The sequence below is a fragment of the Heterodontus francisci genome, chromosome 7, assembly GCF_036365525.1.
Source record: "Heterodontus francisci isolate sHetFra1 chromosome 7, sHetFra1.hap1, whole genome shotgun sequence".
Classification (NCBI taxonomy): domain Eukaryota; kingdom Metazoa; phylum Chordata; class Chondrichthyes; order Heterodontiformes; family Heterodontidae; genus Heterodontus; species Heterodontus francisci.
Genome location: NC_090377.1, coordinates 125,773,640 through 125,788,208, shown reverse-complemented (window position 1 = coordinate 125,788,208; position 14,569 = coordinate 125,773,640).

The window sequence follows — 14,569 nt, the reverse complement described above, 5'->3', positions numbered from 1 at the left end:
GAGTGCCTAATTAACTTGGCATCTTCGCTGAAAGCCAAACTTGAAGTGCTTCAGAAAACCAATAGATGCGTTCTACAAAAGAAGTCCTTGGAGCAGATGGTTCCCCATCCAATTCTACCAAATCTATTGGATCAATTAACCTCTATATTTCAATGTGCTGCTCAGTGCAAAACCATAAAAGAATGGTCAGCACAGGCCAACTCCAATTCCCTCTTTGATTCGAAAACCACAGAAATCAGCCTCCCATCTTCCACCCTGTGTAAATTAGAGTTCATCCAAAACTGCCCATCTCCTACTTTGCACTAATCCCGTTTACCCATAACCCCTGTGCCCACTGATCGACATTGGGTCCCATGCCAACAACTCCTGAGTTTTAAAATTCTCATCCTTGTTTTCAAATCCCTCCATGGCCTTGTCCCTCCCTATCTCTGTAATCTCCTGTAGCCCCATCACCCTCCAAGATATCTATGCTCATCTAATTCTGGCCTCTTCAGCATCCTTGATTTTCATTCCTCCACCATTGCTGGTCATGCCTTAGCTGTGCAGGCTGTAAACTCTGGGATTTCCTCCTTAAACTTCTCCACCTCTCCCTTCTTCTTTAAGATACTCTTTAAAACCTACTTCTTTGACCAAGCTTTTGGTTACCTGTCCTAAAACTTTTTATATAGCTTGGTGAGAAACTTTACCTGATGATTCTCCTTTGAAATGCCTTGGAATTTTTTATTAACTATCTTAAAGGTGCCATATAAATGCAACTTGTTGTGGTTGCTGAAAGCACCAGCTCTAGTTGCAAGCTGATCTCTTAATGGATATCATATGATACTTGCTAAAGGCTGACCTGAGGAAGCAATAGGAGGTTTGTTAACCTCATTGTGATGGAAACCACACCAGCCAAATGGAAACATATTAATTTTGCCATATGGAATACTATTTGAACTTCTATTGGGCATTGAACATAACTTGTTTAAAAAGGACCTCAGAGCTGAACAACTAAAACATGGCTGCATATTTGCATTCTGAGAGACAGTTGAATATAGAGACAATGGGAGTGCTCACTGATTCTATTAGCGAGATGGGTTTTGTCAATAGTGGTGATCAAAAGACATTGAGAGCCACTGACTTTGTAGGAGACAAACTTCCACCCTCCCACTGAGTGTGACTGGAGAACTTTTGAAATCAGCAATCTTCGTAGACGATGCTGTTTCAAACAAAGAGCTGGTCACATGACTAACCTGCTGGCCAACCTGGGGACTTTTTGAATTGTGCCACACAGAAAGGGCAGACTGCAATTTGAAGACAAAAGAGAAGGAAGCTATCTCCCTGTCTCTGTCTCTCTCTCTCAAGCAAAGTCCCAGGCACCCAAGGAAGCAACTTAATCCTCAAGACAGAGGACCTCTTCAGCCTTCTGGTACCAGAGAAACAAGTTTGAAAGTGTGCACTGGACCCCAGCGAGAACTGCAAGACTTAACTCCAATCAAGGATTTTACATCCAAGCTAAAGACAGTAACTGAATTTGATTTACTACTCCAAACCCCATCCCGCCCTTTATTCTTTCTTCCCCTCTGTATCTATTTGTGTGTGTGTTTATCTTGTATACATGGTTGCATGGTTGTGTCGCATAATTTTAGTAATTTTAACTGAGTTAGAGTGTTAAGGCTAATAAACTTACATATTTCTTGTTTAAACCTAAGAAAACTTGCCTGGTTGGTTCATTTACAATTACGATTAGAGAGCAATGAGAAAGGACTCACTGAAGTGAAGCGAAAAACGCTGTTTTAAAAGTTAAAACCTGTTACGGCCAAACCAGGAAAGGGACAGGAGGGGAGCCGAAGACCCCTTCCTCACCCGGTCGTAACGTCACATATAGGATGGTGTTTGCCCATCAGCTGCTGCCCCCTCCTTAGATGCTCACATTGAATAGAAATGCCATTACAATTGAGGTGCCCTCCAGAAAGTCTTTCTTGTGCTGAGCACAAGGACCACTTCCACAGGCAAGGCTACAGTTCCTTGGAGACAACTGGCTGAATTACCTAGGGAGGGAGCTCCCCCTAAGATTTAATGGAAGCTTTAACTCGGCATGACCTTTGACTGATGGACAAATAATACTCTGACAGTGCCTTTGGCTACATGTTATGAACAAGGTTTATTAAGAAGCAAAATTAAATCTATTTAAAAGTAGATCACAGAATCATTACAGCACAGAAGGAGGCCATTCGGCCCATCATGTCTGCACCGGCTCTCTGCAAGAGAAACTCCGTCAGTTCCATTCCCCTGCCTTCTCCCCGTAACCCTGCACATTCTTCCTTTTCATATAACTGTCTAATTCCCTTTTGAATGTTTCAATTGAACCTGCCTCCAGCACATTCTCAGGCAGCGCATTCCACTTGCTGCATGAAAACGTTTTTCCTCATGTCACTTTTGCTTCTCTTACCAAATACTGTAAATCTGTGCCCTCTCGTTCTCGATCCTTTCATGAGTGGGAACAGTTTCTCTCTATTTACTCGTCCAGACCCCTCATGATTTTGAATGCCTCTATCAAATCACCTCTCAGCCTTCTCTTCTCCAAGGAAAATTGTCCTAACTTCTCCAATCTATCTTCATAACTGAAATTCCTCATCCCTGGAGCCATTCTTGTGAATCTTTTCTGTACTCTGTTCAATGTCCTCACCTCTTTTCTCACGTGCAGCGTCCAGAATTGGACACAATACTCCAGCTGAGTCTTATACAAGTTTAACATCACTTCCTTTCTCTTGTACTCTATGCCCCTATTAATTAAGCCCAGGATACCGTATGCTTTATTAACCACTCTCTCAACCTGTCCTGCCACCTTCAATGACTATTGCATATATACACCCAGGTCCCTCTGCTCCTGTACCCCCCTTTAGATTTGTACCTTTTATACTACATTGTCTCTCCATATTCTTCCTACCAAAATGAATCACTTCACATTTCTCTGCATTGAACTTCATCTGCCATCTGTCTGCCCATTCCACCAACTTGTCGATGTGGTGGATTTCAATAAATTATAATACCTGAATTCAATGCAGTGCCTCAAACTTGAAATTCTGATCTTTCTGTTCACATCCCTCATGGCCTCTCCCCTCACTATCTCTGTAACCTCTACCTGCCCTGGAGCCCTACAAGAACCTTGATTTCCCCCAATTCTGGCCTCTTGTGCATCCTCAATTTTAATCGCCTCACCATTGATGGCCATGCCTTGAGCTACCTAGGCCCTAAACATCAGCTCCTCGAAGACAAGCTAACAAACTCCAGAATGCTCACTGAACCCAATTCCTCCAGCATCACAACCATGAATATGTGAAATCAGCTCCGCTGGTCTGGATATTGCATCCACAGGTCAAATAATTGGCTTCTGAAGCAGATCCTCTTTTCATAACTTAAGGATGGCACCCGACTTCAAGGAGGACAGAGAAAACATTTTATGGACGCCGAAGGCTTCTTTGAAAAGGGGGAAAATTTTCATCGGTGCTTGGGAGGAACTTGCCGCTAACCGTGCCAGGTGGCAACACCTCATCCAACAAGCCACAACACAGTCAGAAACTGACCGCATAAACTCTGCTTTGGAGAAGCATCGAAAGCAGAAGGAGAGAGAGCAGGACCCTGGCGCAAGAACCCCCCCTCCCTCAGGGCAACACGTCCTCTCTGTGTAAAGACCTGTGATTCCAGGATTGACCTGCTGAGTCACCTGAGGACACACAAATCATGAACCCCGGCAGACGTCATCCCCGTTTCGAGGGACTGATGACGATGACAAACTTTGGAATTCCCTCCCTAAACCTCTCCGCCTCTCCCTCCTGCTTCAGGACACTTCTTAAAACCTACCTATTTGACCAAAGCTTTTGATCACCTGCCCTAATGTCTCTTCATATGGCTCAGTGTCGGATTTTGTCTTATAACACCCTTGAAGCACCTTGGGAAGTTTTACTACATTAAAGGTGCTATGTAAATGCAAGTTGTTGTTGAACTGATCTCCCTGTGTCTCTTTCAAAATGCCTAACGTCAAGCATGCAGTTCTCCACTGTACTTCAAACAATTAGCATTGTTCATAAAATTCTTTTTTGTGTGTAAAAGATAAACTCTCACAAAGACCTCCATTTGCTTTAGCTTGAGCAGAGAGTAAAAGATAACTTGTAAAACTGGAAGTATCCTTGTTGAGGGGTGAACTAATTAAGGTATTTAAGATGATGAAAAGATTTGATGAGGTAGATAGAGAGAAACTATTTCTTCCCTTGGAGGAGTCCAGAACAATGGGACATAACCTTAAAAGTAGAGCAATTCAAGGGTGATGTTAGGAAGCATTTCTTCACACAAAGGATAGTGGAAATCTGAAAATGAAAATTTCAAGACTGGGATGAATAGATTTTTGTTAGACAATGGTATTAAAGGTTATGGAACCAAGGCAGGTCGATGGAGATGAGATACATATCAGCTATGATCCAGTTGAATGGCTGGAGGGATGACTGGCTTCCTCTTGTTCCTATGTTCCTATCATCAATTCAGGCATCTCTGACTGCTGAGATGTAAATTTAAGATAGGCGTCCTTTGAAGTCTGCGTCCAGCTTTTCAGTCACTTCCAGGGCAAAGCAGATATGTGCATCTGATAACCCAACCCCCGCCCTCTAGACTGTTGTTACCGTGAGTGGGCTCTCGAAAGATTGGAATAATAGTGCATGAAATAGACTGCAGAAGTGGGAAGATAAGAGACCCTTTGATCCATCTTAGCTATTTCTAACAATCTTTGCATCTGATATTCACTAAGTTGTTCACCTAGACAGAGTTGACTCATCATCTCTTTGAAGTGGCAGTTTGCATTCCAGTCAGTGATGTGGATTCTCTCCAAGCTAGAGAAGTAAACCAGCAAAGCATTGTCCCCAACATGCTTTGATCCCTGAAGCCATTATTAAGTGGCCACAACGTTTGCACAGTTCAGATTCTTAAATGATAAATTTATGAAATAATACAGTGTAAGCTTCTGTCTCTGAATTAGGAGATTGTGGGTTCAATTCTGCTTCAGAGTTCTGAGCAGACATCCAGGCTGACATTCCAGTGCAGTACTGAGGGAGTGCTGCACTGTCAGAGGGGCAGTCTTTTGGATGAGAAGGTAAACCGAGTTTCCACCTACCCAATCAGGTTAACATACTAGAACTCTGGAGTTCTCCTAGGTGTCCTGGCCAATCTTTATCTCTCAACCAATATCACTAAAAACAGATCATCTGTTCATTATTGCATTGCTGTTTGTGGGAGCTTGCTGCATACAAATTGTCTGCAGTGTTTTCTACCTTACCACGGTGACTACACTTTAAAAGAATTTAATTAGCTATAAAACGGTTTGGGATGACCCGAGGCCTTGATAGCTGTGATATAAATGGGCAAAAGAGTTGAACTCAAGAGGTGAGGTGAGAGTGACTGCCCTTGACATTAAGGCAGCATTTGTCTGAGTATGGCATCTATAGCAAAACTGGAGTCATTGGGAATCGGGGGGAAAACTCTCCGCTGGTTGGAGTCATACCTAGCACAAAGGAAGATGGTTGTGGTTGTTGGAGGTCAATCATCTCAGTCCCAGAATATCCCTGCAGGAATTCCTCAGGGTAGTGTCCTAGGCCCAAACATCTTCAGTTTCTTCATCAATGACCTGCCCTCTATCATAAGGTCAGAAGTGGGGATGTTCGCTGATGATTGCACAATGTTCAGCACCATTTGCAACTCCTTAGATACTGAAGCAATCTGTGTCCATATGCAGCAAGACCTGGACAACACCCAGGCTTGGGCTGATAAGTAGCAAGTAACATTCACACCACACAACTGCCAGGTAATGACCATCTCCAACAAGAAAGAATCTAACCATTCCCGCTTGTTGTTCAATGGCATTACCATTGCTAAATCCCCCACTGTCAACATCCTGGGGCTTACCATTGAACAGAAACTGAACAGGACCAGCCACATGAATACCGTGGCTACAAGAGCAAGTCAGAGGCTAGGAATTCTGTAGTAAGTAACTCACCTCCTGACTCCCCAAAGCCTACAAGGCACAAGTCAGGAGTGTGATGGAATACTCTCCACTTGCCTGGATGGGTGCAGCTCCAACAACACTCAAGAAGCTCGACACCATCCCGGACAAAGCAGCCTGCTTGACTGGCACCCCATCCATCACCTTCAACATTCACTCCTTCCACCACCGATGCACAGTGGCAGCAGTGTGTACGATCTACAAGATGCAGTGCAGCAACTCACCAAGGCTCCTTCAACAGCACCTTCCAAAACCGCGACCTCTCCCACCTAGAAGGACAAGGGCAGCAGATGCATGGGAACACCACCACCTGAAAGTTCCCCTCCAAGTCACACACCATCCTGACTTGGGAATATATCACCGTTCATTCATTGTCACTGGGTCAAGATCCTGGAACTCCCTTCCTAACAGTACTGTGGTTGTACTTACACCCCAAAGACTGCAGCGGTTCAAGAAGGCACCACCTTCTCAAGGGCAATTAGGAATTGGCAATAAATTCTGGCCTAGCCAGCGACACCCACATCCCATAAATGAATTTTTAAAAAGTTCTTCCTTCTAAACTGAAAATTCACAGTGCGACAAACCTTGGTGTAAATGCCCCGGACTTTTGCTAATGACCCCACCATTTCACAACCTCAGGATGTCTCAAAGTGATTTACAGCTAATGAAGTACTTGGTGAAGTGTAGCCACTGTTGGGATGCTACAATTGACCTCTGCACCATTGAGCTAGGGAAGAGGAAAACAAGTCAGTCAGGGCTCTCTTTCCTGATCACTCTTCAGTGATCTTTGCTGCAAAGTGTACACAAGCGGGCATTGGGTGAGGGTGGGTGCAGGGTGGATGTGGGGCATGGGCTTTGTGCTGTGATGCCCTCCCTGGTTGAATGGCCTGTTGAGCCACAATTGTCTGCGCTCACATAGGAACAAGAACTTGGATGAAGTATCTGGAGGGAGCTGGAGCTCAAGTAACTGTAGCCCAGCAGGAGTCAGGAGTGGGAGAAATGGAAGGGGTGAGGGCAGGAGGGGAAAGATAGGTCCTAACCCTTTCTGAATGAATGACAACTAAAAGTATGCTTCATGAGTAATCATGTTTCGAGGTTGATGAAGTGCCTATCTCTCACTGAAGAGAAACAGTGTTAAACAGATCGGAAACAAAAAAAGCTGCCCTTCAAGTTTCCCTTACCACCACCCCCTCTGAAGGCTTTTGATAAATTGTCTAATGCAGTTACCTCACACAGGTCTTGCCACCTTCCCTATTAGCCTAGAGGCTAGAAAAACACTGCAGTGCTAGAGGTAGGTGACATGAAACAGAGCCTCTCCTGCACCACGCACTCACAGCTGGGATCTCCCACAGCCCTTTAACACACAAGAACAGACCTTAAATCACTTACAAATGTGTCTCTCACATCCCAGGGATCAGTGTTGCAAGGCACAAGTAAGGAGGCACCTCTGTATGAGGTTGTTTTTTTAATAAAATTACAGCGCGTAGTTTTCCATGAAACAAATGTGACTCTTCCTCCATGCATTGAAAAGATCTTAAGATGTTGGTAACCACAGATTTAAACTAATGGTCACAAAAAGCCTGGGGAGAGATGAGGAACAATTTTTTTATTCAACAAGTTTGTTATGATGTGGAATGTATTGCCTGAAAGGGTGGTGGAAGCATATTCAGTAATAACTTTCAAAAGGGATTTGCATATATACTTAAAAAAGAGAAATGTTCAAAGCTATGGGGAAAGAACAGGGGGAGCGGGACTAATTGGATAAGTCTTTCAAAGAGACAGCACTGGCAGGATGGGCCGACTGGCCCCATTCTGTGCTGGATCATTCTATGTCGGCTGGTTTATTTCAGCAAATTGCTCCACAACAAAGAGCTTGCTTTGGAAAAGGAAAATACCACATGGGATCTTTGTGATGTGGAAGCAGCCTGTTCAAGGACCCTTGCTTAGATTTAAGATAAACCATCTGTAGGGCTGCTGGAGCAAACCAGTTGTAACGCACTTGGGTCGGTTTTCCAAATGTTCGCTTCCGGCACAGACCTCCATCTGCGAGGAATGTCCCAGAGTCTCCAGAAATTGAAGGTCAACCTCCAGGACACGGCTGCGAGTAAAAATCCGGGAGAATGATCATTGGGCCATTAAAAATAAATTGTGTTTTTTAAATTTTCTTTGAATACTTAATGTTAGAGGTGGGAGCAAAGGGCACTTTGACTGACAGTCAAGAATCATCCAACTGGGGAATGAAGAGGCTATTTTGGCTTCCGAAAGACCTGGGAAGGCAGGGCAAAGCAAGGACGGATGTATTGAATGACTTATTTCAGGAGTCTAGGGGCGGGTCAGTTTGAGACAGGAGGTCATGTAATGAAACCTCCAGGAATACATCCAAGCAGGGTTGGCAACACCAACGGCAGGTGCAGAGCTCTATCTGCTGTGAACGCAGGTCCGCACGATTTTTCTGTACACTGTATCTGCCTTTATTTGTCAGTTTGTGGGATTGGAATAATATAATCATACTGTCAGCTGTGGCTCAGAAGATAGAAATCTTACCTCTAAGTCAGAAGGTGGTGAGTTTAAGTCTCATTCCAGTACTGAGGGAGTGCTATACTGTTGGAGGTGCTGTCTTTCAAATGAGATGTTAAGCTGAAGTCCTGTCTACCCTCTTAGTTGAATGTAACAGAATTCACGGCACTATTTTGAAGAACAGTTAGTTCTGCCCGGTGTCCTGGCCATTATTAATCCCTCAGCCAACATCTCAAATAGATTTATCTGGTCATTGTCACATTGCTGTTTGTGAGAGCTTGCTGTGCACAAATTGGCTGCTGTGTTTCCTACATGACAGCAGTGACTACACTTCAGAAAGTATTTAATTGGCTGTAAGGCACTTTGGGATGCCCTGAGGTTGTGAAAGGTGCTTTATAAATGCAAATCTTTCTTTCTCTGATTGAACAGTTCACAGTTAGAAAGAACCCAACCTAGAAACACTGGCTCCCTGGAGAGCAGAATTTAAATGTGATTGTGGTGCAGAGAAGCAGAGGTTGGAATTTGACCCGGAACTTGGGTCCACTGGGTTACCATTCCTGCCATTTCTATCCTATAAATTCCAGCTTTGGGGTGGGCCCACCTTCGGCTTGTGTCCTGCTTACGTTCCAAAGGCTTTTTGGAGGGATTCTGTGGATTCCATTGCAATTCCGTCTGCTGCATTCAAGTCTTATTCACCCATCACACCTATGCTTACTGACCTACATTGCCTCCTGTTCTACCAATGCCTTCATTTTGAAATTTTTATCCCCGTGTTCAAAGCACTCCATGGCTTTGCCCCTCCCTATCTCTGTAATCTTGTCTTGGACCTACAACTCTCTGAAATAGCTGCATTCCCTTAAGCTCTGGTATTTTGTGCATCCCCGATTTCTATCGCTCCCTCATTGGTGGCTGTGCCATCAGCTGCCTAGGCCACAAACTTTCAATTCCCTCCCTAAACCTCTTTGCCACTCATCCTCCCTTTCCTCCTTTAAGTTGCTCCCTAAAATCTACCTCTTTGACCGAACATTTGGCCACCTGCCCTAATATCTCCTTATGTGGTTCGGTGTCAATTTTTCTCTGATAACTCTCAACTTGGGGCATTTTACAATGTTAAAGGTGCTATATAAATGCAAGTTGTTTGCGTGCCTTTTCTCTCCTGAAGTTCCATGGAGGTTTCATCAGATGACCTGCTGACTCTATCCACCTTGCCCAGCCAAACAGCTTTTGTAACCACCTTCAATAATTTTATAACTAATTAGCTAAAACGTTCAAAGAAAATGAAATGAAAAACACTTGGTTCCTTCACCATATCTATGATTCGGGCCCGTATTGTTTGCACTGGTTCCCAAGCGATTAATCTTTAATTCCTGCATGATGTCTCCAGAACAGTCCTGGGGAGTGGGCAGCCCTATGATGAGGCCTACATGATGTGAGCAAGTCCAGCCTCACTGACCTTTGCAACCCTCCCCCACTTCTTAAGGTCCTTCCGAATTTCTAAGGCCTTTGCATGTATACAGCACCTCATCTAAGCCTCCAGGAGAGCCAAAGTGTTTCACATATAGCGAATTACTTTTGAAGTGCAAGTTACTGCTGTTATAAGGGTGAAAGCAGCAGCCAATCTGCACATAACCAACAAATAGGATGAACGTTAATGGTGGGTTTGGCTGAGGGATGGATGTTGGTCAGGTGACCGGTACAACTCGCTGTCGTGAGAATCTTTTACACCCACCTGAGCAGGGTCCAATTTAAAAGACAGCACCTCCGACTGTGCAGCACTCCCTTGGGTAATGCCAGCCTAGGTTATACGTCCAAGTCTCTGGCGTGGGACTCATGACCTTCTGACTGAAAGTGTACTATCAATGGAGCCAGCTGCAATTCTCTGGAGTGCACTGGGGTACAGCCCTGCAGGCCCTGTAGAAATGCTAATACTCTGCATCAATAATGTGTTATTCGAACAGGAAGGCATCACAGCTGCAACTGATTCCATCCTCTATATGTGCACATTTTCAGCAAGGTTCACTAGGGAGTGATCAGGAATGGGAACCCTGGTTAACCTAAGCGCTGACTAGCTCAAGAAAACTGAGGCCATTTGTAGCAAACCAACTGCTGCCACGGCAACAATCAACTTAAGGTGTCAGCCTTAGCTCACTGGTAGCCCTCTCGCCTCTGAGATAGAAGGTTCAGGGTTTAAGCCCCACTCTAGAGACCTGAGCATATAATTCATCCCAAGCAGCTCGGTAACACAGGAGTCTGTGCTCTATGGGCTGTTCCCAGGGACGCACACCGAGACAAACATCAACTGCTGCTGGAGGACTATCAATTCAGTGAAAGACGCCCTTTGGTCTGCCCGAAACTTGCTGGTCTTCCAGCGTAAATAGTTGTCCACGACCGAGTGTTGCAGACTGGCACATTCCAAGGTCCAGGACTACGCGCTGAGGAACGCACTAAAGCTTGGGGCAGCCGCAGCAAAGGCTCAATGGGGAAAGACCACTGTGTAAGGTCCCCCCACCAAGCTGAACTGAGGGGCTGGATCCTTGGGAAACCCCTCAACTGTACCGGGAAAGTTTTGTGTGCTGTAAAATGTAAAAATGCATCTGTCATGACAAATGAAATGGAAGGGTTGTGAGGCAACTCATGATTGTATTGAAGGAAATCGATCACCTTTGCACTGTTTGTATATTTTGACTTGGTGCTGTTTGAAACTGTTTGGTAATGCATTTTTTTTTACAGATTTTTATGAATAAAGTATATTTTGGAAATAAAAAAATATATAATCTAGGCTGACATTCCCAGTGCAGTATTGAGGGGATGCTGCACTATTGGAGGTGCCGTCTTTCAGATGAGATGTTAAACTGAGGACTGGTCTGCCTTCTCAGGTGGATGCAAAAGATCACACAGAGCTATTCTGGGGAACAGCAGGGGCATTCTCCCCAGTTACCTAGCCAATATGTCAACCAATGTCAATTTAAAATTATATCTGCTTATTTCTCACATTGCTGTTTGTGGGATCTTGTGTTTATTCAACTGAGTAGATTAATCCAAATTATGTAGGTTTGGACACCAGTGATAAATCAACTTGTTGGTTTTATTAAGACAGAAAGTATGAGCAAGTTATATTCCTCTTAGATCTGACTTTAACCCGAATTATAATCCAGGCGATGGCTAAATTACTGAAAGTGGCCCCATTTATACGCCTCCATGGACAATGTCAGATGCCTTGTTCTAAACCAATCAAGTCTGAGATGATTGTCATGTGATCTTTAGGTGTCATTGCACCAGTAGATGGCGATGTCACACCACACACATCCCATTCACTGGAATTTTGGCACCATTTATGCAGTTAATGGCAATTTTTCACAGTTATAAATATCACTTTATGCAAAATTATAGCTGAGATTAGGCATTTTGGCTCCAAACTGGGTGCAATTCTTGCGCAAACATTTCATGCTTCTTAAACTGCACCAACCTGCTTACTTAATATTGCTCATGGAATCCTAACAAACTAATCTAAGCCATGTAGTAATCTCGCACAGAATATGTTTTCCTGATATAAAAATATGAATACAGATTGTTCAGCTATTTTTCCTATTATATTTAACGTTATAATGCTGTGTCCAATTTGGCTGCCCTGTTTCTCTATATTATAACAGTTACTAAACTTCAGAAAGACCCACACAATTGCAAGAGGTGGAGCACCTGCTGTTTTACCTCCTCTCTGCTCAACATACAAGGCCCCAAACACTCCCTCCAGGTGAAGCAGCGAATAACTTGTACTTCTTTCAATTTAGTATACTGTATTCGCTGCTCACGATACGGTCTCCTCTACATTGGTGAGACCAAATGTAGATTGGGTGACCACTTTGCAGAACACCTCTACTCAGTCTAGAGGCATGACCCCGAGCTTCCGTTTGCTTGCCATTTTAATTCACCACCCTGCTCCCACGCCCACATTTCTGTCCTCGGCCTGCTGCAGTGTTCCAGTGAGGGCAAGCTCGAGGAACAGCACCTCATCTTCCGATTGGGCACTTTACAGCCTTCTGGACTCAACATTGAGTTCAATAATTTCAGACCATGACCCACATTTTGCTTGTGTTTTTTAACAATGTGCCGGTCTTATACTTGTTTTACATGTTTTTGCCTTTGAACAGAGCTGTTCATTATTCTGCCGTTAACAACAGCTATTAATACTCCCTTTGCCTTTTGTTCCATGACATATTTGTCATTTAATCTCTCCTCCTTCTGATCTATCACAGACCTTCCATTTTCTTCTTCATCCTCCTCCCCCTTTCACTTGCTCAAAACCTATTACATTTCTATCCTTTGCCAGTTCTGATGAAAAGTCACTGACCTGAAACGTTAACTCTGCTTCCGTCTCCACACATGCTGCCAGCTGTGCTGAGCTTTTCCAGCATTTTCTGTATTCGATTGACTGTAAAAGTCTCTGGGACATCCTGAGGTTGTGAAAGGTGCTACATAAATGCAGGTCTTTCTTGAACTCGGGAATCAAACCTGTGAGCTTCTAGTGTTTATGACCTGATGCTACACCTGGCAGCACCTTCAAACATTTAAAGAGACTTGCGCTGAATTTTCGAGGTCCCCCAAAGGCAGGAATGTCAGCACGGGGTCCTCGAAAATACCGGCGCTGGGCGGCATGTCAATTTCAAGGTGCCAATCCCATCACCGGCAATAATCACCAGGGCAATGGTGGGAGTGGGCGGGCAAGGGGTCGGCCCACCCAAATAAGGCCAAACAAATCAGTTAAAAAGCTTGTTAACAGCTTGTTGGGGGGTAACCTTCACATTTTCAAAGGGGTGGACTGGTCACCCGCACCTTCAGAAACTGACCAACTGAAGGCAGACGAGTAAAGAGTCGGGAATCATGGCTGCTCCAGGGCATCACCTCAGCCCCATAAGAGGGTCAGTGAGACAAAGGGGGACTGGGCACTTGATAAGGGGTACCCTCGGCACTGCACAAGTGGCAAGGAGAGTGGGCACAGCACCCGGGCTTTGGACTGGGTTGGCACCCCCCTGGCATCCTGGAGGGAGAAGAGCAGGGGGCCAAAGCTGCCAAGGACAATTGGGTGGGCACCTGCCCAGAAGGAAGTCTCCAGCTGTCAATGGGAGCACGACTGTCAGATATTGGCCCCAGTGGCGATGAGGGGCAATGCCCTCCGTAGGAAGGGCAGAACCTCAGGTATCAGGAGGGCACAGAAGAGGAAAGAAGGACAGGTAGGCAATGGAGGCCAAACCCTCAACACAGGATCTACTGCCAAATACGGAGCTATTTGGAGATGACCGAGGCCAAGTGCTGCAGGAGACTGTGACTCTCCAGGCAGATGGTCACAGATACCTGTGCCCGCATTGCCAAAGACCTCACCACCTCACAGCTCTGGTTGCGATGACCTGCCAGTGGCCATCAAAATCACTGTGGCCTTGAACCGCTTCACTACTCCTCCTCCCACCCTCCGGGAAGAGAGTCTCCCTTTTCTCCCTCATGGCCTCCAGCATTAGATCCAGGTCGGCATTGATGAAACGAGGGTCTGCCTTGCCCCGGGTGCCAGGCCTCCACCTCCCCTCTGACATCTTGCTTCCCTCTGTTGAAGTGGAAGTCTTTGGCACAAACCGCAAATCTGTCCCTCAGGAGAGCCAGCAGCCTCAGTGATAGCTATTGTGGGGTGTCTAAATGAGTCCCACACTTCTTTTGACCCGCCTTTATTCCAGCCTCCACTGGCAATAAGTGGACATATCAATTAAGGACTCACATCTGTGAAAATCTGAACTTTAATGAGTTTCCCATTGGGTTTCTGAGCCAAAAAGCAGACCCAGCTCCTGTTTCTTACCTCTGCGGTGAAAATTCAGCCCTTAGACCTTTTTGGACAATTCATGGATCTCCCAGTGGCATCAGTCAAAGGTAAACTGGTGTCCAGAGTACATGAAGTGATGTTTAGTTGCTAACTAGGCCTGTTCCTTTAAGGTTGCTTCTTAAGTAATCTGTATGAGAATTCAGGTAATTGCAGTTCATTTT